The following is a 19,609-nucleotide window of genomic DNA, read 5'->3' as shown; positions in this document are numbered from 1 at the left end:
GTAAAAAACAAGCTCACCTTGCATTAGAGAGAGACTGCTCCTAGAGCAGGATTTAACCCTTGCAAAGGCTATTACAGTTGCTAGCCAAATTGAAACAGCAGTGGCAGAGGCTAAAACTCTGTCAGGCAACTGCTGGGAATGTACAGAATGTGAATCTACAGTAGCAATGTGGCCTAATAATGCACAGTCACAGGCAAAATACAGTGCTAAGGAATAGGATTCACCTACACTGCAAAACCGTGCAGAAAATACAAATAAAAAATACTGCTTCCACTGTGGTTCAACACAACATACTGCAAATTATGCTACATGTCCTGCAAAAGCTGTACAATACCGCAAATACAAAAAAATAGGACATTTTGCTAATATCTGCCATAGTTCTGATAAAGATGTCCATGAAGTCACTGCTTCAAATGTTACGGTATTAAGTGTGGATAAAGCGTATACATTTATTCCAGACAAGTTTATATGCACTGTCAGTGTCAATACTGCTTCTGCTGACAAGGGACACTCCATTAACCTGATGCTTGATACAGGTTCAGGTTGCACCTGCCCTAAGACTGGTCAGTTACTTAAAGGATCAAATCCCTTGGTTGCTTGCCAGTGACTGTACAATTTGAATCAAAAACTGCAAAATGTGACTTTTACATTGTGAATAAGGGAACTGCTATACTTGGAAGGGATCTCTTTGCTGCATTAAACCTACAATTAGTTGATGGTATCATTACTACAGCACTAGTGCCTGTGTCTAAAATTTCACCACAAAGCAACACCTTTGCACTAATCATGTGCCCAAATATTACTGCACGGCTACGCGATTTCTTGTTTAAATGAGGCGCGGAGAATAAGTCCAAACAGACTCCACTTCTCTACTTCCTAAACTCTGTGTACGTGTCCATCTCCAGGAGTGAATGATCCTGATCACAAGCTAGCTACCTCGGAATTGATGTCAGGTTGAATGGTCGGCCCTCACACATTTTCAGTAAATCTGGCCCTTGTTGCAAAAAGTTTGGACACCCCTGCCCTACTCTATAAGGGAGACTGTCTCACAGGAACTAAAGAAACTGGTAGCGCAAGATGTGATTGAAAAATCAGAAGAAAGCTGGAGGAATTCGATTGTGTGTTGATCTCCGGGAACCTAATAAAGCAGTTGTTAAGGATAATCATCCCTTGCCACACATAGAGGAAAAATTTTCAGTACTCAGAGGAGCAAAATTCTTTTCTACCCTGAATCTTCAGAGTGCTTATCATCAAGTATTACTGTATGAGGAAAGTAGAGACCTCACTGCATTTATCACTCAAAATGATTTGTTTTGGTTCAAGCGTGTACTTTATGGACTGGCTTCAGCACCGAGTTCAAAGACTGATGTCTTCTATACTCCATGGCATACCTGGTGTACAATGCTACTTGGATGATATAATTGTCTATTCTCCAACTATGGATCTTCATGACAAGTACCTAAAAAATGTTCTGAAATGCATTGATTCTGCAGGACTGAACTGAACCTTTCCAAATGCCACTTCACACAAACTCAGCTGTCATTTCTTGGTCATATAATTTCATAAGATGGATTGCTGCCTGACCCTGACCATGTCAACGCTGTTACACAAGCACCTACTCCATCTGATTTCCAGATTCTTAGGTCTTACTTCATGGTATTCTGAGTTTATTCCCAACTATGCTTCAGTTGTAGAGCCACTTAGAGCACTACTACGTGGAACTTTAAGTCTGGTGTGGTCAGAGACTGCTTAACATAGATTTGAAATAGTGAAACAGCTAATTGTGAACAGTCCAGTGCTAGCTTTATTTGATCTTGCACTACCCACTATGGTTACTACAGATGCTTCAGACTATGGCGTTGGTGCAGTTCTCACACAGATCCATGCTGATCATACAGAGAAAACTGTTGCATTTGCATCCAGAACACTTACAGAGGCAGAGAGTCAGTATTCAACTGTTGAAAAAGAAGCTCTAGCATGTGTTTGGGCAACAGAAAAATGTAGAACCTACCTATGGGGTTATGCACTGATCATAGCCCTTTAACTACTTTGCTTACAACAAAGGGACTAGGAAGAGCTGGAATGTGTATAGATAGATGGTCAGCAAGGCTACTGAATTTCAACTATAAAATGCAATACAAACCAAGTTTGAAAAATGTTCAACCAATACCATTCCCTGATTCAATATGGGAAAAACTTTATATTGATATTGTGGGTCCTTTTGCAGATGCTTCTATAGACTGTAGATATGCTATAACCTTGATAGACACTTGAAAAAGGGCCTGTGACGCCCGAAACATGTTGTGTGGACTATAATAAAGTTGCACTTTAGCAGTTATTCTGCAAGTTTGTTCCTCTGTTCTCCGCTTTTGATTGTAACCTTGATAGACTATTACAGTTAATGGTCTGAAATTGCATTTGTTTCTCATATAACATCAAGTACAGTAATCACATTTCTGTCTACAGTCTTTAGCAGAGAAGGTAATCCGAAGGAGTTAAAATCAGACAACAGACCACAGTTTGTCTCATCTGAGTTTGAATTCTTTCTTATAGAGAGAGGAATATTGTGCATCGGAAATCTTCAGTGTATTACCCACAAGCAATTTGAGAAATCGAGCAATTCAAGAGAAGTCTGAAAGAAGCACTACAGATAGCAACTCTTACTGGGAAATCTTGGAAAGTTTTTACAACAGAGTTCCTACATAACTACAGAGCAATGCGCTATGCAACAACCCAATCATCTCTAGCTGAATTATTACATGGCAGACAGATGCACACCAGTTACATGTCCCAGACATCAAACTTCCACAAAATACTGTGCCTACAAAATCGTCTACTGCTGACATTGTCAAACGTCAACAAGCCAAATGCAAGGCTTATACTGACAGAAAACGTGGTGTCAGAGAAGTACACTTTCAGCTGGATCTTTAGTCAGAATTAAGACTACTGAAACAAGGACAATCTAAATTTACTACACCACTTGAAGTGAGATGCCAGAGAGGACCACACACATATGAGCTGTCTGATGGACGCATATGGAATGTAAGTCGTCTTGCTCCTGTTAGGAATGACTTTGGAGAAGCTACATTTGATGAAGGACATTTTCCTACTCCTGATGCCAACTGCAATAGACCCAAAGAAAGTGAACCTATAAGGCATACTAAGAGAATCAGAAAACTACCTGCATGTGCCCTGAGGAGTAGGGATGTAGCGAACCGCCGCCGATGTGTTCGCGAACGCCGTTCGCGAACACCGGCATAATTTGCGAACTGTTCGCGAACTGTTCGCGAACTTCGATCATCCGAAAATCGTTCGATTCGAACGATCGAAGGATTTTAATCGTTCGATCGAACGATTTTCGTTCGAATCGAACGAAAATCGTTCGATTTTAGCGATCGAATGGTCGAATGGGCGACCGATTTTGACGCGAACGCCTATTGGCGAACGTCGCGCGACGTTCGCGAACTTGCGGCGGACGCGAACAGTCGAAGTTCGCGCGAACTAGTTCGCCGGCGAACAGTTCGCTACATCCCTACTGAGGAGTAAAGGGGGTTGTCTTGCATTACACTGCTGATAATGTTGGGAGCAGAACCCTAGGGATTCAAAGCAAGCTTTGTGTGAGTCCTCAAGTGAGTTGTGCCTGAGGGAGGGTTGTGAAAGGATCAGGTATGTGTCCCTGTTAAAGATACAAGTGTTGTTCATGTGCCTTCCGTGTGGGAACAGGCCTGGACTGGAAGTCAAAATAGGCCCTGGCATTCCTAGTACACAGAGGCCAAAACAGTCCCCAGCCGCCCACTTACTGTAATAGTGAGTGTCTATGGCATCTTACAGCAGCCCCTCTTGCATTTGCCAGAACCCACAGATTGCCAGTCTGGGCCTGCATGGGAGCAACTACCTCTGTCCAACAGGAGAGGTATTTGGGCAGGTAGCGCTACCTGGGGAAAGTTAAGAGCTCTTTGGGGAAAAGGGACTGAGACTCTTTGTCCACCAGTAGAGGAGTGTGGGACTATGCCTGGCAAGGAGGTGCCAGAATTGTACTGCAATGGGCTCCCCAGGGTAGTGGGTCAGTAATATATGAACTGCATATTTACTTTGCCTTTACCCTTATATAAAGTTTATGTGTTTTACAGCACTTGTTTTAGTATTGTTTTTCTAATGAAGCCACCTGCAGGTGTATTCCTGGATGCCATTAGGTGGAGGCACTGCCGTGATAGGTACATTTTCAGTACCCTTTCAGTTAGCAAAGGGAATTCATGACTTGTTATATGCTAAGAAGGTAATGGTGTATAACCTATGGCACAGGGGGTGGCCAAGAAGGGGATACACTAGTATATATTTTTCATGGAATGAAGTTTGATTTGGAGACTTGACCAGCATATACAGCACACATAAACTTTTCCTACAATCTGGTTTATTACAACAATTTTGTACATGTGCAGGGTAGCTGTCTTTAAAACTTTTGCTCTTGTTTGAAGTATACACTGCAAGTTAGTGAGAAGCATAACTCTATTAGAAAGTAAGGTCAATTTGACATATTCATCATTAATGAATAGCTAATGAATATATGACACATGCAGGGCATAATTTAGTTCTTTTATTTATGTCCTTCTTTAGATGTCAGTTAAATGCTTCAGTAGACAGTAACATAAGTTTACTTGATCGTGTAAGAAGCTTATAAAAAAAATTATATTGATAGGCTGCAATGATTGCTTTTAATTTAAATGCAATAAGTTTGCAATCACTGCACCCCAGCAACTTGCATATATTGACTTTTCAAATGATCTGGTAACCTTACGGTAACATCCATAATTAAAAGGATTTTGTGTCTATGTATTTAAATGTATGTATATACTGTATATCCTGTTTATAAACAGAAAAGAAAACGACCATTGACTGCAGTGCATTTGGCACAAGAAAAACATGTTTTCACTGTTTTATTGGCAGAAATTAAGAAAAATTATTTGGTTTTAAGATTCAGTAGTACAGGATAGGGATCCATTATACAGAAACCCTCTACCAGAAAGCTCCGAATTACAGGAGGGTCATCATCTGCCATAGAGTCCATTTTAATCAGATAATTCACAATTTAAAAAATTATTTCTTTTTTTTGTAAAATCACAACTAATATATATTTATTATGTAATATATCCTTATTGGAGGCAAAACAATACCTTTGGGTTAATTTAATATTGGTATTTTAGTAGACTTATGATATGGAGATCAAAATTGCTTAAAGGAAAACTATACCCCCTAACAATGTAGGTCTCTATAAAAAGATACTGCATAAAACAGCTCTTATGTAAAACCCTGGTTCCTGTAAATAAACCATTTTCATAATAATATACTTTTCTAGTAGTATGTGCCATTGGGTAATCATAAATAGAAAATTGCCATTTTAAAAATTAAGGGCCGCCCCCTAGGATTGTATGATTCAATGTGCACACAAACAAACCAAACAAACTATACTTGTTAGGTCACATGAGCCAATTAACAGACAGAGTTCTGTCTTTTGCTTCAACACTTCTTCCTGTTACAGTTAGAGTTCTAGTATTTCTGGTCAGGTGATCTCTGAGGCAGCACACAGACCATCACGAAATGGTGGCTCAAGGCAAGACATGTAAAAGGGCAGTATTTACTTAAATATATATTCCAGTTTTTTAAGTCTTTAATATGCCACTTAATATGATATGAATATTATCTGTTACTTAAGTGTTCATTTTGGGGGTATAGTTTTTCCTATACCGTATCTGAAAACCCCCAGATCCAGAGTATTCTGGATAAAAGGTACTATACCTGTCAGCGCCGTTTCTGTATGTATTGCCGCCTGAGGCGGCTCCAGTAATGCCGCCCCCCCAGCCCGATTCGATTTCCGGGGGGGAGGCAGCAACGCTAGTGCGGAGAGCGCAATTGCGCTCTCTCGCCCTAGTAAAGCCGAATTTCCGGTTCAAAAACCGGAAATTCGGCTCTTAAAGGCACCAGGAGCGGCTTTTTGCCGCCCCTGGAAACCTAGCTGGCGATGCCGCCTGAGGCGAGCGCCTCAGCTCGCCTCATTGGCAGATCGCCCCTGATACCTGTACTATAAGCCCGGAAGTATATATAATGTATGTCCATGTGTCCAGGGCCACCATCAGAATTTGCGAAGCCCCGTAAAACAACATTTTCTTGGCTCCAGGGCCCCCGCACATGTTAAAAAAAATTGGTGGCTAGCCCCCCCACATTAAAAAAAAAAAAAGATTGGTGGCCAGCCCCCCCTGCAAGTTAAAAAACCCATTGTGGCTAGGCCCCGCAAACAAGTAAAACTAGTTTCAGCCCATGCAATCCATTCCAATGAATTGCACACAAGTGCACCTATTGACACAGGTGATGGCATCTGTTATCCTGAATGATTGGGGCCAAGGGTTTTCCAGATTTCTTTCCATAATTTTGATCTCAATATCCTAATATGGTTCAGGTAAAGTGAAAATTATCTTGGAGGCATAAAATCTGTAACCAGAATTATATGTTCAAAGAGGTATTATTTTAAAACATTTTAAACTCCTTAATAAGTGGTAAGGGTTGTATGTAGTTCTAAGATATATGGGAAACGTCTGCTTATTTTTTAGGCTTTCTTATCTTTGTGTGTACCTTTGTTTTATACTATTTTTAATTGATGTTGGTTTTAGATTATTTAATATATTTGTATCCCCCTATCAGATCTATGAATGAATATGTCATCTGCTTGTTACTGTATGTTTACTGGTTCTACAAAACACTGGTGTGAATAAAAAATGAGACGCCCAATCATAAAAAATAACAACAATTCATTTTTAGTCTCACAGTCAATCTACATTTTGGTTACTTGGTTTAACATGGGTAATAATTATAATCTGATATCATATCCTTACACAAGTGATATGTTTATCAATGGTACAACTTCAGTCTTTTCTTTTTATGGGAGGGGGAGGATGGGGTCCAATTTTCTTAAGCAAAGTATCTCACTACAAGTGTGAAGTGAATGAGCACTGATGGGTGTACTTTTTGGGTAGTAATATATGACCCCCAGATTTCTAGAACTGTTATAATGTTGCAGTTGTTGCATTTAATTTGTATTAATTTGTAAAGTATTATTTATTTTCAAATGTTACAGGCCACTTTCATGCAGCCAATAGTCTGACTATATGGGCTATATTTTCATGTGAATAGACATTCTAATTGAGGTTTAAAATTGCAAATTATGTCATTATTAGCTAAACATTTACAGTATACATTTCTATGCTATTCCATGAATCCATTTTTTTAAAAACGCCAGTGATTCTTTCTGACCCTGGTCCAAGGTGTTCTATCGTGTAATTTCCTTTAAGTATCTATATGATTTTCTACATGAACTGTTTTTCTGAAAAGAAAATATTTTCTTACAGTTTCCTGATAGAAATTACATACATTGCAGGCTGATGCAAGTTTCATGTAGAAAGCACTTAAAAATGTTATTTATAAAACACAGCAGACTAGAAAATACTGTATTTATATATCATACATACATATGATTTAAGTATGTGTAATGACTTTAATGAATTAAATGAATTGAATATATTGGTGTAATATATTGGTGTAATATATATAAATATATATATATATATATATATATATATATATATATATATATATATATATATATATATATATATATATATAATAAGCATTAATGATATCTTAGTTTGGATCAAGTACAAGCTACTGTTTTATTATTTTGGAGAAAAAGGAAATCATTTTTAAAATTGGATTATTTGGATAAAATGGAGTCTATGGGAGACAGCCATTCCGTGATTCGGAGCTTTCTGGATATCGGGTTTCCGGATAAGGTATCCTATACCTGTATAATATTGGATTAAATAAAGACTTTGATCTTTATGTATTTATAAACTGAACTGTGGGTTATTTACTCTTGTCTTTTCCTGCTGTATATACTTATATTTGAACAATGTGAATGGGCCATTAAGGCTTAGATCTAACTGAATACCGAACATTTGTTCTAATGATGTTTCAATAATGCTAGCATGTGTGCCAATTAGGTCGCTCCATTATGATGATGACTATATGTCACTGATGATGCTGCTGTTTCCTGCCAAATACCCATATTTAAGGCATTGTTCATTGTTTATGTGACACTTTGAGAAAGGCCGTGGGTCGGCCAAAACGTCAGACCGTGTTTTAAAAATAAAACTTAAACTTTAATTAGTAAGACCTGTGAGTGCGGATTCTTCTGGATATATTTAGTTTATTTTGTTGTTTCTGCACCCAGGCACATTTACCGCAGTTATCGAGAGTGCCGGTATCAGAGTGAAATATATATATATATATATATATATATATATATATATATATATATATATATATATATATATATATATATATATATATATATATATATATACACAGTATATTTCTTATTTTACTGATGCCTAATTACAGAGCCAAGGGGTTACTTCCAGGAGTAAGAGCTTCTGTTTGGGTATGAATCAAAGTGAATGCCCATATTTTCGCTGCATTTTTCTCAGTTTACTTTTGGGAATAATTTGTGTTGTGGTTTCATGAAAAATTGCAAAAATGTGCTTATCATTAAGGAAGTTATTTACCAATATCCGAATTTATCGCATAATGTAAATAAAAAAAGCTTGACCAAACTGACATGCTCAATTTTAGCTTATTTATTAATAAAAAATAAACTCGATTTAATCAGAATGTGAAAAAACTTGAAAAAATTTCGCAAAAACTTGAATCATACGATTTGTACTGTCTTTTTCTCAAATTTTAGATTTTTTCAAGTTTTTTCCTGAAAACCTCGAAAAACTCAGATTTTCAGGCTAAACTCAGCACAGACTAAGATAACTTCAAATTGGGATATGTGCCTCTCCCATTGACTTATACAGGACCTCAACAGGTCTGAGATGTCATTTTGCAGCATTGGGATATAATAAATCTTGAAAAGAATTTAGGTTTTTTTTTTCCTCTAAAAATGTGATATTTCTAGTGAAAAGAAAAATGTTTTTTTTGAGATTCCACACCTTGACCTTTAATAAATAAGCCCTTAAGTATTTGTACTTTGTATGTTTTATGCATGCACAATACAAAGATGGAGGTCCTAATGTAATTGGTCATACAATAAATAAATATGTGCAGTATAGTGTACAGTACATGGGCTTCCGGTATGAGCCTTTACTGGCTTATTCTGTCCCTCTACTCACTCTCATTTTTATTAAGACCCATTTGAAGCCTTCACTTTACAAAATTTGTCCTGCAGTGCTCGTGTTCCATAGACATTCATGTTGCTAGCCTGCATGGGAATTATATAAATACATCTTGTACTGTATCACAGCCCCATGAATGGGTACTTTGCACAAATCTACACTATGCACAGTATTTATGATCTGAATTTGACAGTCTCATACACTGGACTCAATTTTATTAGGAGCAATGTTTTTGGATTTTGGAAGAGGTTTTTGACTGTAAGGTTTGAATATGCGCATAGTGCTACCTTGCCTTCTAATTTAAAGTACTGCTAGTCAGTCTGAAAATAAGATACAAATAGCCTTGTCTCTTAACCTTTATTTATCCCTATTAATTTGGCCAGTGGAAGCTTTTTAAATGCCACAATGTGACTGATTGTATCAATTGAACTGGGTGTTCTAAGGCAATATAAATTACATGCACTGCAGTTTACCAATGCAATTATAAATAAATGAAAGAAAAGTGTGTTCTGCATAAAACCTAACCATTATTAGATCATTATAATTGGGGAAACTTAAAACCATTAAAACAATGTACACAGGGAGGACAATAATGATTTTCTACTATGTAATTACAGCAAATTTGCATGTGTTATTTTGTCTATTTAGCTCAAGTATGGGGGGGCCAAACTTGTGAAAAAACATTTTTGTTGATTGGGTGCTAACCAACCTGCCATGGGTCATATGGCATATCAGAAAAACAGCTGCATAAACACCATATGATCTTCCAAAAGGAAACCATGACAGTCTGTCTGTGTTGCAGGGACCAGTTCCCCACCCCTTAGGCTGATAATGCAGCCCCCCACACCTTGTTCCATTGGGAAGTGATGGGTTCTGGGACCTGAAGTCCCTCTGCTTTCCAGAGAAAATGGGCACCGCCCATAATGAAAAGCAGAAGGACTTCAAGCCCCAGAAGCCATGACTTAGCAATGGAACAAGGTAAAGGACAGGTGTGTTTAGTTTCACTGTCAGTGTAAAGGATGTAGGTAAATAATTTGTCAGTTTCATTTAATCTGTGGAACAAAGAAAACATTAATATTTTATTTCTGGAAGTTGAGGTGATGTATATGCACCTTGGTGTATGCACCAACTGAATGAGCTTCATGTTTTCCCTTTAACTCATTAATTTTTTGGTATTTTTATATGTTATTCCCCATATCTTTGGAATGGTGCTTTTACTACCACTGGATGTAAACAGGTGGATGTTATACTGTATGTATGTGTATATATATATATATATATATATATATATATATATATATATATATATATATATATATACAATAAGGGGCAGATATATTAAGAGTTGAATAGAAAATTTGAATTTTCACATTTTTTATGATCAAAACTGTCAAATTTGACTAGGGAATTATCCGAACTCAATTCGAGTTTTTTTAAAAAAAAAAAATGTATTTGATTTTTGAGATTTATCATACTCTGGCTACCTAAAACCTGCCAAATTACCGTATAAATCAATGGGAGAAGTCAAGGTGATGTGGTGATGTTCGATTAGAGTTTTCTGGTCCGTAAAATTCGTCCGAAAAAGAAGGCTTTTGATTAATACTAGTTTCCCAGCTTCCAATACTTTCATGACATCATGAAAATGTTACTCTTGCCCTATTAAATGTTTATTCACCCAATCGGCAGCAAATTCGCTTTCTGAAATGAATGATTAACAAAATTGTACAGTCTGAAGCTTTGTATGGTATTATGGGAGGAGATTTTAATGTGGTTGTTTCTCAAATGGCAGACCGTTCTCACCCCTCCCCAGATCAGCAGGCTCATTTAAATTCCTGCAGCTTCCGAAGGCTAATACGGCAGGCACATTTGTTCGAAGCCTGGCTTGTTAACCACCCCAAAGACAAACAATACACTTATTATTCTCCAGTTCATTCACTAATTGATAATTTCCTTATTTCGCAATCTGCTTTACGTTTGCGTTTTTCCACTATCTATCCAATTACCTGGTCGGACCACGCGCCAATAGCGCTCACTATAGACCTGCTGAAGCCTCCACCTAGAACGCCTCATTGGCGGCTAAATGAGACCATTTTACATAGCCCTGAGGCATTTAAGCAAATTGAAACAAATTTGAAAGAATACTTCCAAATTAACGAGGGGTCAGTTCGGAATCTTTCGACTTTGTGGGAAGCCCATAAGTCTACCATTAGGGGTCTTTTCATAGCTTTAACTGCTAGTAAACGGAGGGCCTGAACAGAGACATATTTCTCCCTGCATAGAAAGCTTAGAGATTTAGAATCGCAGTATAATCTGTGTGGTTCTGATTCAATACTTGACCAGTTTGTCAATCTTAGAAAAGATTTAGCACGTGTTAAACTTGAAGATGTCTCCAAAGCTATTCTTTGGGCTAGACAGACTTTTTATGAAAAAGGGGACAAACAACAAGCCATTTTAGCACGAAAGCTTAAAGACCAACGAGCGTCTTCCCAAATTAATAGGATCCAAACTGAGACTGGGCAACTCACTTACGACCCTATACAAATTGGAGCTCAGTTCTATAAATTCTATCATAGTCTATATAATCTACCCCAGCCCTCCTCAGAAAATGTTGGCGGAGCTGCTGACCCTATAATTACCTTCCTGACTGATCTTAACCTGCCTAAATTTCATGCTGATGACTTGCAGTCCTTAAATATGGAAATGAGCATTTGCGCTCAAGAATATGCCAAGCAGCAAAACCCCAGGGCCAAATGGGCTGCCTTATAAATATTATAAACTGTTTGCACATGTTCTTTCCCCTTATTTGCTAAAGCTCTTCAACCAATTTTTGCAAGGCACTCCTATTCCCAAGACAACCCAGGCTTCATATCTCTTCCTCATCCCCAAAGAAGGAAAGGATCACACTTTATGTACAAATTATAGGTCCATTGCTCTTTTGAATTCTGATCTTAATCTTTTTTCAAAAATTGTAGCTAATAGATTAGCCCCAATATTGCCTAAGCTAATTCATCGTGACCAGGTGGGGTTTATATTAGGCTGACAGGCAGGGGATAACACTCGACGGGTTATCAACCTTATATAATACTCACCTCCCATCAGTAGTTTTAAGTCTTGATGCCGAAAAGGCCTTTGATAGATTAAGTTGGAGGTATTTATTCTCCCTACTCACCCACCTAGAATTGAAGGGCCTTTTTTAACAGCATTACGAAGCCTTTATAGCCAACCTTCAACTTGCCTTAAGCTACCCAGGCATGCTTTTGCCAAAGTACTTGTACCTGTTTGAAACTTTACCGATTATGGTGTCCCCAAAAACGCTGAAAGCTATACAAAGTCAATTTCATAATTTTATCTGGAACCAAAAGAGCCATCGATTAGCTAAATCGATTTTGACTACATCAATTAGCTATGGAGGTTTAGGGGTGCCCAATTTGCGAAGGTATTACGAAGCAGCGCAACTGAGACAACTACTGGCATGGTCGAGGCAATCTCTACCCACTGTGTGGGCCTCTATCGAAAGCTTGGCTACCCCTGATATATCTATCAATTCACGAATTTGGTCTGATGGCACCAAAGATAGAACTAGAATCAATTTGCTTCCAACAACCCAGCTGACTTTGAGAATCTGGGATAACTTAAAATACAAACGAGACTTGTTGTCACATTATTCCCTAAATATAAGTTATTTTCGAAATCCTACTTTTCTCCCGGGCACCAACGCATCGTTCTGCAAACGGTGGGGACAGAGAGGTCTATTTACAGTAGGTGATCTGCTTAACAACCCTGCTAAAACCCCACCAACCCTGTAACCAACGTTACAGGAATTAAGGGAACTTGTTCCACATACAGTACCACTTCCCTGATTAAGGGGCTAACCTCATAGTGTGAAAAAGATCTTCAGAACCTACTTATCTATTAGCTTAATGGTCCCTATCGGCATATGTTTAGCTCGGCTGCTTGTATGCAAGGTAATTTCATTATGACAATCATTACGTAAGTAGGGCCTGGTTTTGCTGCTAGATATTAAGCAGGTTATTTCTCATTTCATGTCAATTGGTTGTATACTGCAGTTTGTTTTGGGGTCCTTAATTATCTTGAAAATAGATATCTAATACTGACTACCTATTAATCTCTACTGCATAAGATAATCTTGAACAGTGATCACTAACTGATGTTAATCAACCATCTTTTCTATATTATGGCATTATGAGAGTACTTTCTTTTTTTCTTTTTTCTTTTTGTTTCCTCACTGCTTTTTGTTTTTGTATTTCTTCTTGTGGATACTTTATTGTTTCTGTCATATATGTTTTTTTCTTTTCAAAATTCCGTAATAAAAATATGTTACAAAAGAAAAACGAAAATGTTACTCCTAATGCTACTCCCATTTATCTGACAATGTACTTCATACATTAATTTAACATTGTTCATATATTTAAAAATCAGTGCTACCTACAATATGTTGTTGCCTAAACCGTGGAAACAGTCGCAGTAAGAAATCACTTAATTTGGTGTACAGGGGCACATTTACCTTCAGAAAGTGCATTTGTTCGCTTCACTTAAGGCTCCCGTACACGGGCCAATAAAAGATGCCGACAGACCGAGTTGGGAGCTTATTGGTCCATGTGTAGGGCCCACCGATGGGCTTCCCTGATCAATATCTGGCTGAAAGTCGGCCAGATGTTGATCGGGCAGGGTTAAAAATCCTGTCGAATCGCGGCCACATTTGTTCATTCGTGGTCCCGTGATCCATATTGGCTGCATTGTGAACCAATCGTTGGGTTCTAGGTCCCACGATCGGATCAACCCGACATCACCCACCGACTGGTTGATTAATAGTGTAAAAGCACTACTTCTTACATGTTAGTAAACTAAAAAAGCCAACGTTTTGTTGGGTGAGCACAGTTTGTGGAGATCATGTGACTGGTAATCTGTTAGTAATTAGTTGTGCAAATGGTTTCTAAGATGAAATTGCTCCTAAGCTGAAATATGAAGATGCCAAGCAGTGACAATAACCTTTCCAGGAATTGATTTAATTAGTGATCTTTTCTCGCTAATAGTTGGTAGATAAATTAATAAGAATAATTATATGCAATTTATGGAGACGCAGCACAATTTAGCATTCCATTGGGAAAATGTCTCTCTTTATTTTACATTCACTGCAGGGAAAAAAAAACATCTAAATAGACCAAGGCACAGAGTGAGATAAAAATACTATATGGGGCTTTTAGCAATCAATAAGAAGCATAGTTTACCATGAAGTACTCTTTATTATTAATGGATTGAAGAAGAACAGACTTTGTTGTATGAAAGATTTATGAGGCCAGAGCATCTCCATTTAAGACTATAAATAAATATTAAAGTAACATCATCTTATGAAAACTCTTTAGAAGTGGGTCACAGTTTTAGCTCTACCCATGTACATTATGAATTCATTTGAGTATGCAGTTGTATGCCCTCTACATGTAACAACAGCACTGAGGTTTTCAGCCTTCTTGGGTTTAAGCCCATTTTGTAAGCCAACATGTGGTCAAGTCCCCTCCATATTTTATACCAACTACATTGCTGCTATGATCACCTTGCTATAAATGTAAATGAAAACACAATTTTCAGGCAGGGCTTCCAACAATTTCTGAGACAGCAAACATCCTGGGCTGGGTTTCCAAAACCATCAAGGGGTGCAATGGGGGGTCAGAGGTTAGCACTTCTGTCCTAAATTGCTGGGGTTCTGAGTTCAACCCCACTCTGGTACTATTTGCAGAGGACTGTGGATATGAAAGACCGCCAATCTCTGTAACATAAATGTGATGGTACTATATAAAAATCATAATATATAAGCAATACCAGCAAACATCAGCAATTATAATTTAAACAAATATCTGCATAGCTTCTAGACCACAAATGCATATATATAATGCATTCATCTGATTCATTAATAATTCTTATTTCTGAATGCACAAAATGTCTTAAGGCCTTAATAAATTGATTGTGGGTGATTGCAGAGGATCTCTTGTTACTGCCAAAATTTTTGTCTGCATAAATATAGGATCACACAATGTTATAGAACAATACAGCATTTCTTTCAAAGGAGTAATCTATGTATAGGATCTATGGGCAAACACACTTTAAGGGGCAGATAAAAAATGTGATCAAAATGTGCGATTAGAGCTCACCACAGAAAAACTCATCCACTTTGTATTTACTCCTATGGTTTTTTTTTATGCAAACAAGGTTGCAAATACAAATACAAACAAAAGCTGACAGCAAATCATTATACCAACTTGTTCACATCATAATACTTCGGAATAGAATACCCTACAGGTGAGCTAGATAATCCAGGGTGCAGATATATATAAGTAAAATTAAATAATCAACCTTTAGTTCTTCAAATCGTCTAATTTCTTCCATTCAATAAATGTAGGAATTCGAGTTGACTTCCACATCCCTGGGATCAAGGCTTTGGCTGATTGAAGAAGATGTAAAGTAAGGGGGTCTGTGGACATTTAATTTGGTCCCATCTGATATATTTAACAAAAGTAGGGCTTGATTGTTTATCTGGAATACATTCTTTGTCACTTTGTGAATAACATTTCTTTCCAGTACATACTTAAACTGGGGCATGGCAGCCATAAATGGGAGTGTGTCCCTGCTTCTATATTGCATCCCCGGCATTTTTTTGAAGAGTTAGGGTACATTCTACAGCGTTTAGCTGGTGTATAATGCCATCTTTTGATTAATTTATATATTGCCTCAGTTTTTTTTGAGGCCTTGGATGCCTCATGGGTAGATTTAAAAATATTAATCCACATTTGTTGAGGGAAGGTTGTCTTTATCTCCCTTTCCCAGGCTGAGCAGAAGGAAGGTAAATTTTGAGGAATGGCATTTATTAATAGTTTATATATTTTAGTCACCAGTTTAACCTTATTCCCTGAATCCATTAGGAATTGTTCCCAAGGGGTTAGTTGTCTATTCCAATCTTTAAATCTATTTATTTGTGCAAAAAAGTAGCGTTGATTATAATTCCAGTTATCTTTTGAGTGAGAACTCCATCATTTCTGGATGGAAGCAATTTATTTTGCTTAATTAAATCAATTAATCTAGTACCCCTACCTTCCCAAAAACCCCACATGTCCAGGGCGTCTTTTTCCATCCCTGGTGGGAACTCTGGTTTGTTTTTTAATGATACAAATATGTGGGGGGGGGGATTGCGTAAGGTTATTAGTTTCTTTATTTTTTTCAACACCTTTTAAGTGGCTTTAATCAAAGGTTGAGACTGGGCTTCTTTCAGATGCTTATAATCATTTGTCCACAGTGAATTTTCTAAAGTATAAGGTACAAAGGACTGTTCTAGAACACTCCAATCTGTATTATTTTTTCCATTAACCCAACTGTAAAGTATATGAGAACCAAGTGAGCTGATAAATAATACGTGTATAAATCTGGTAAACTTAGTCTGCCTCGTTCTTTCCGAAGGATAAGCAAATTGTATTTTAGTGTAAGGGTTTTCCCTTTCCATATAAATCTTGTTATCGTGGATTAAGTAGAAGTTAAAAAAGGAATGGGGTATAAAAATTGGTAGGACTTGAAATAAATAAATTTTAATGGCCTGGATTCTTCCAAACCATGATAACTGTAGTTTCCCCGACTTTTCTAATAATTTCTGAAGTGAATTCATAAGGGGTAAATAATTGTCTTCATAGGCTTTCTCTAGATTGGATTGAAGTTTAACCCCTAGATACTTATTACTTGAGTTTTCCCGCTTAAATGAAACATTTTGTTTTAACAAACTGACAGTAGCTTCTGGAATATTTATATTTAAAATTTCTGATTTCGATAAATTAACTTTAAAATTAGATAATTCACCAAAAGTTTTAATAAGGCTCAATACGTTTGGGAGAGATGTAGATGGCTTAGTTACACACATTAATAGGTCATCAGCGAAGGCCACACATTTACAGTATATTCTTTCCCTGCCACAATAGGGCCTGATATAGTTGGGATGTTCCTAATATGTGCTAAAAGAGTCTCCATAACAAAAATGAAAGGAATTCGGGGAAAGTGGGCAGCCCTGCCTAGTCCCATTCATTATCTGAACTCTTGGGGATAGTGTACCATTAAACGTAATTCTAGCAGAAGGTTTATCATACAATAATAATCCTATGTCTAATTATCTGTCCTAGGCCAAAGTCAGTAAATGTCCTATCTACAAATACTCATGATACCCTATCAAAGGCTTTTTCAGCATCTGTGGTGAGTATTAGGGCGGGGTTACATTTCTTTTGAACATAAGGTATAAGCGATATTACTTTAGCTGTATTATCTTTCCCCTCTCTTTTAGGGACAAACCCTGCCTGTTCTGGATGAATCAGAAACGGTAAGTAATCTGTTACCCAAAATTTTTGCATACATTTTGATATCAATGTTAATTTGTGATATTGGGCTACAGTATAGCTTTAACATAATTGGGGATCTTTATCTGCTTTAGGTATGATTGTGATATGGGCCTCTTGAGCTTGTGGGTGGAAACCCCTTAAGTTAGATATAGAGTTGAAGTAAAACTAAGAGCAGCGGGACCAATTCTTTCTTTGTAAAAAGCTGCTGTATATCCATTTGGCCTGGAGCTTTTCCTATTTAAGAGTCACTCTATACTTTCCTTTATTTCAATAGATGTATGTATCTATCTATCTATCTATCTATCTATCATCTATCTATCTATCTATCTATCTATCTATCTATCTATCTATCTATCATCATCTAATCAGTCCTTATTTAAATTATTTATCTATATATCCCACAGTGCATGCACACATACACACACACACACACACACACACACACATATATATATATATATATATATATATATATATATATATATATATATATATATATATATATATATATATATATATGTGTGTCTTATATACTATATAATATTTATGTGCCATGTGGGCACATGAGTAATACTACCAGATTTTCATTAATACCCATACTGCGAATTCATACAGACCATGCCCACTCAGAAATTTTTACCATCTCTGGTTTAGACTTGTTTTTTAAAGACTTTGCAATACTGACAAGTTCAAAGCAATCTGCTGGCAGGAGGTAAAGAAATATATCAAATGAGACAGAAACACAAGGTAGCCAGCCACTGAAGTACTGTTTAAAACAGTTCCCATGTATAACAAAACACAGATGAACTTAAGTAGGAAAATAAAGTTGTATAAGTGAGGGTAAATAATTTAATGTGCATCACACTGTGCATATTGCATTATGGTTCGCAAGTGGAACCACCCCTCTCAAGTTTCTCTCTGCTACAGAGAAAGATGCTTGTGCAACAGCGCTGCTTCCGTAGAGTCTATATTAAGAGCTGCTGGACGTCAGATACAGCGGCGAAACCTGGGACGAGACGTGAGTTCTGTGGAATTCGCAATGCTTTTGTTCAACATGGAGCAACTTAACCTTAAAGCAAAGGACTTGGAAGAAAGACGTTACCTAATAAATACATATGCTATTCTGTCAATTCATTCTTTGCTCAGAACTTTATACTGTAGATCTTTCATACCCAGCTGATAAAGTGAACTGTTTATTCAGCTGGCTTTTAAACATTTACCATAGTATTCTATAAAATACTATGAAGATTTTCATTCATCCAGGTCATGGTTTATCTAATATAAGTAATTCTAAAACAACTGGACTTGCTGAGTAATAAACCAATTTATTTTCTAGTCAGGATGGCATTGAACAGTAATCACAGACTGCAATGTCTTGGGGAAAACCTGCACAGGGCACACTGTCTACATCTTTTTCACCCCAATGTTGATTTGATCTTCATTGCTTTTTCTCGTTCATCATCAACATCATTATTATTTTGGTTTTGATGTTTTTTCAACACAGATGGGGCTATGATAAGTTTTAATGTTCTGTTATCCTGCAAATAATTGGTAATATTAAAAGTTTGATAAACCATAAAGTGTGGATAAAGTTAGATATGTTTAAGAACCCTTATAATTTATCGTGCAATTAATTACTTTTAGTATGTTATACAATGGGCAATTCTAAGCAACTTTTCAATTGGTCTTCATAATTTGTCTTTAATAGTTTTTTTATTATTTGCTTTCTTCTTCTGACTCTTTCCAGCTTTCAAATGGGGTCACTGATCCCATGTTAAAAAAAACAAATTCTCTGTAAGCCTCAAATTTATTATTATTTCTATATTCAGGCCTCTCCTATTGATCAAGATGAATTAGGGCAATAGGGCACACACTTACATTGCAAATGACAGAGAAACCTTCCAGAATATGTGTTTTAATATATATATATATATATATATACAGGGCCATAAACAAGAGTCAAATGTCACTCATGGCTCTCTGCAAAACTATAGAATG

At 36.9% G+C, this 19,609-nt stretch overlaps 1 protein-coding gene and 1 long non-coding RNA gene across 5 annotated transcripts in view; one reads left to right on the top strand and one right to left on the bottom strand.

Moving 5' to 3' along the window:
* Positions 1–19,609, bottom strand: part of vwc2.L (von Willebrand factor C domain containing 2 L homeolog) — a 207,947-nt gene that overhangs the window by 69,676 nt on the left and 118,662 nt on the right. The window lies entirely within an intron of this gene.
* LOC121394636 overlaps positions 1–19,609 on the top strand; it is a 120,605-nt gene that overhangs the window by 87,025 nt on the left and 13,971 nt on the right. For 3 of the 4 annotated variants that reach the window (XR_005961884.1, XR_005961883.1, XR_005961882.1), the window contains 2 exons: positions 17,399–17,468; positions 17,557–17,592. This is a non-coding gene — a long non-coding RNA (uncharacterized LOC121394636). Of the gene's footprint in view, positions 1–17,398; positions 17,469–17,556; positions 17,593–18,538; positions 19,225–19,609 lie in introns of those variants that run through there. The other variant, XR_005961885.1, reaches the window with a different exon arrangement.

This window comes from Xenopus laevis, chromosome 6L (assembly GCF_017654675.1).
Source record: "Xenopus laevis strain J_2021 chromosome 6L, Xenopus_laevis_v10.1, whole genome shotgun sequence".
NCBI lineage: Eukaryota > Metazoa > Chordata > Amphibia > Anura > Pipidae > Xenopus > Xenopus laevis.
The sequence above is the reverse complement of the archived record's forward strand: the minus strand, read 5'-3'. Positions and strand labels throughout refer to the sequence as shown.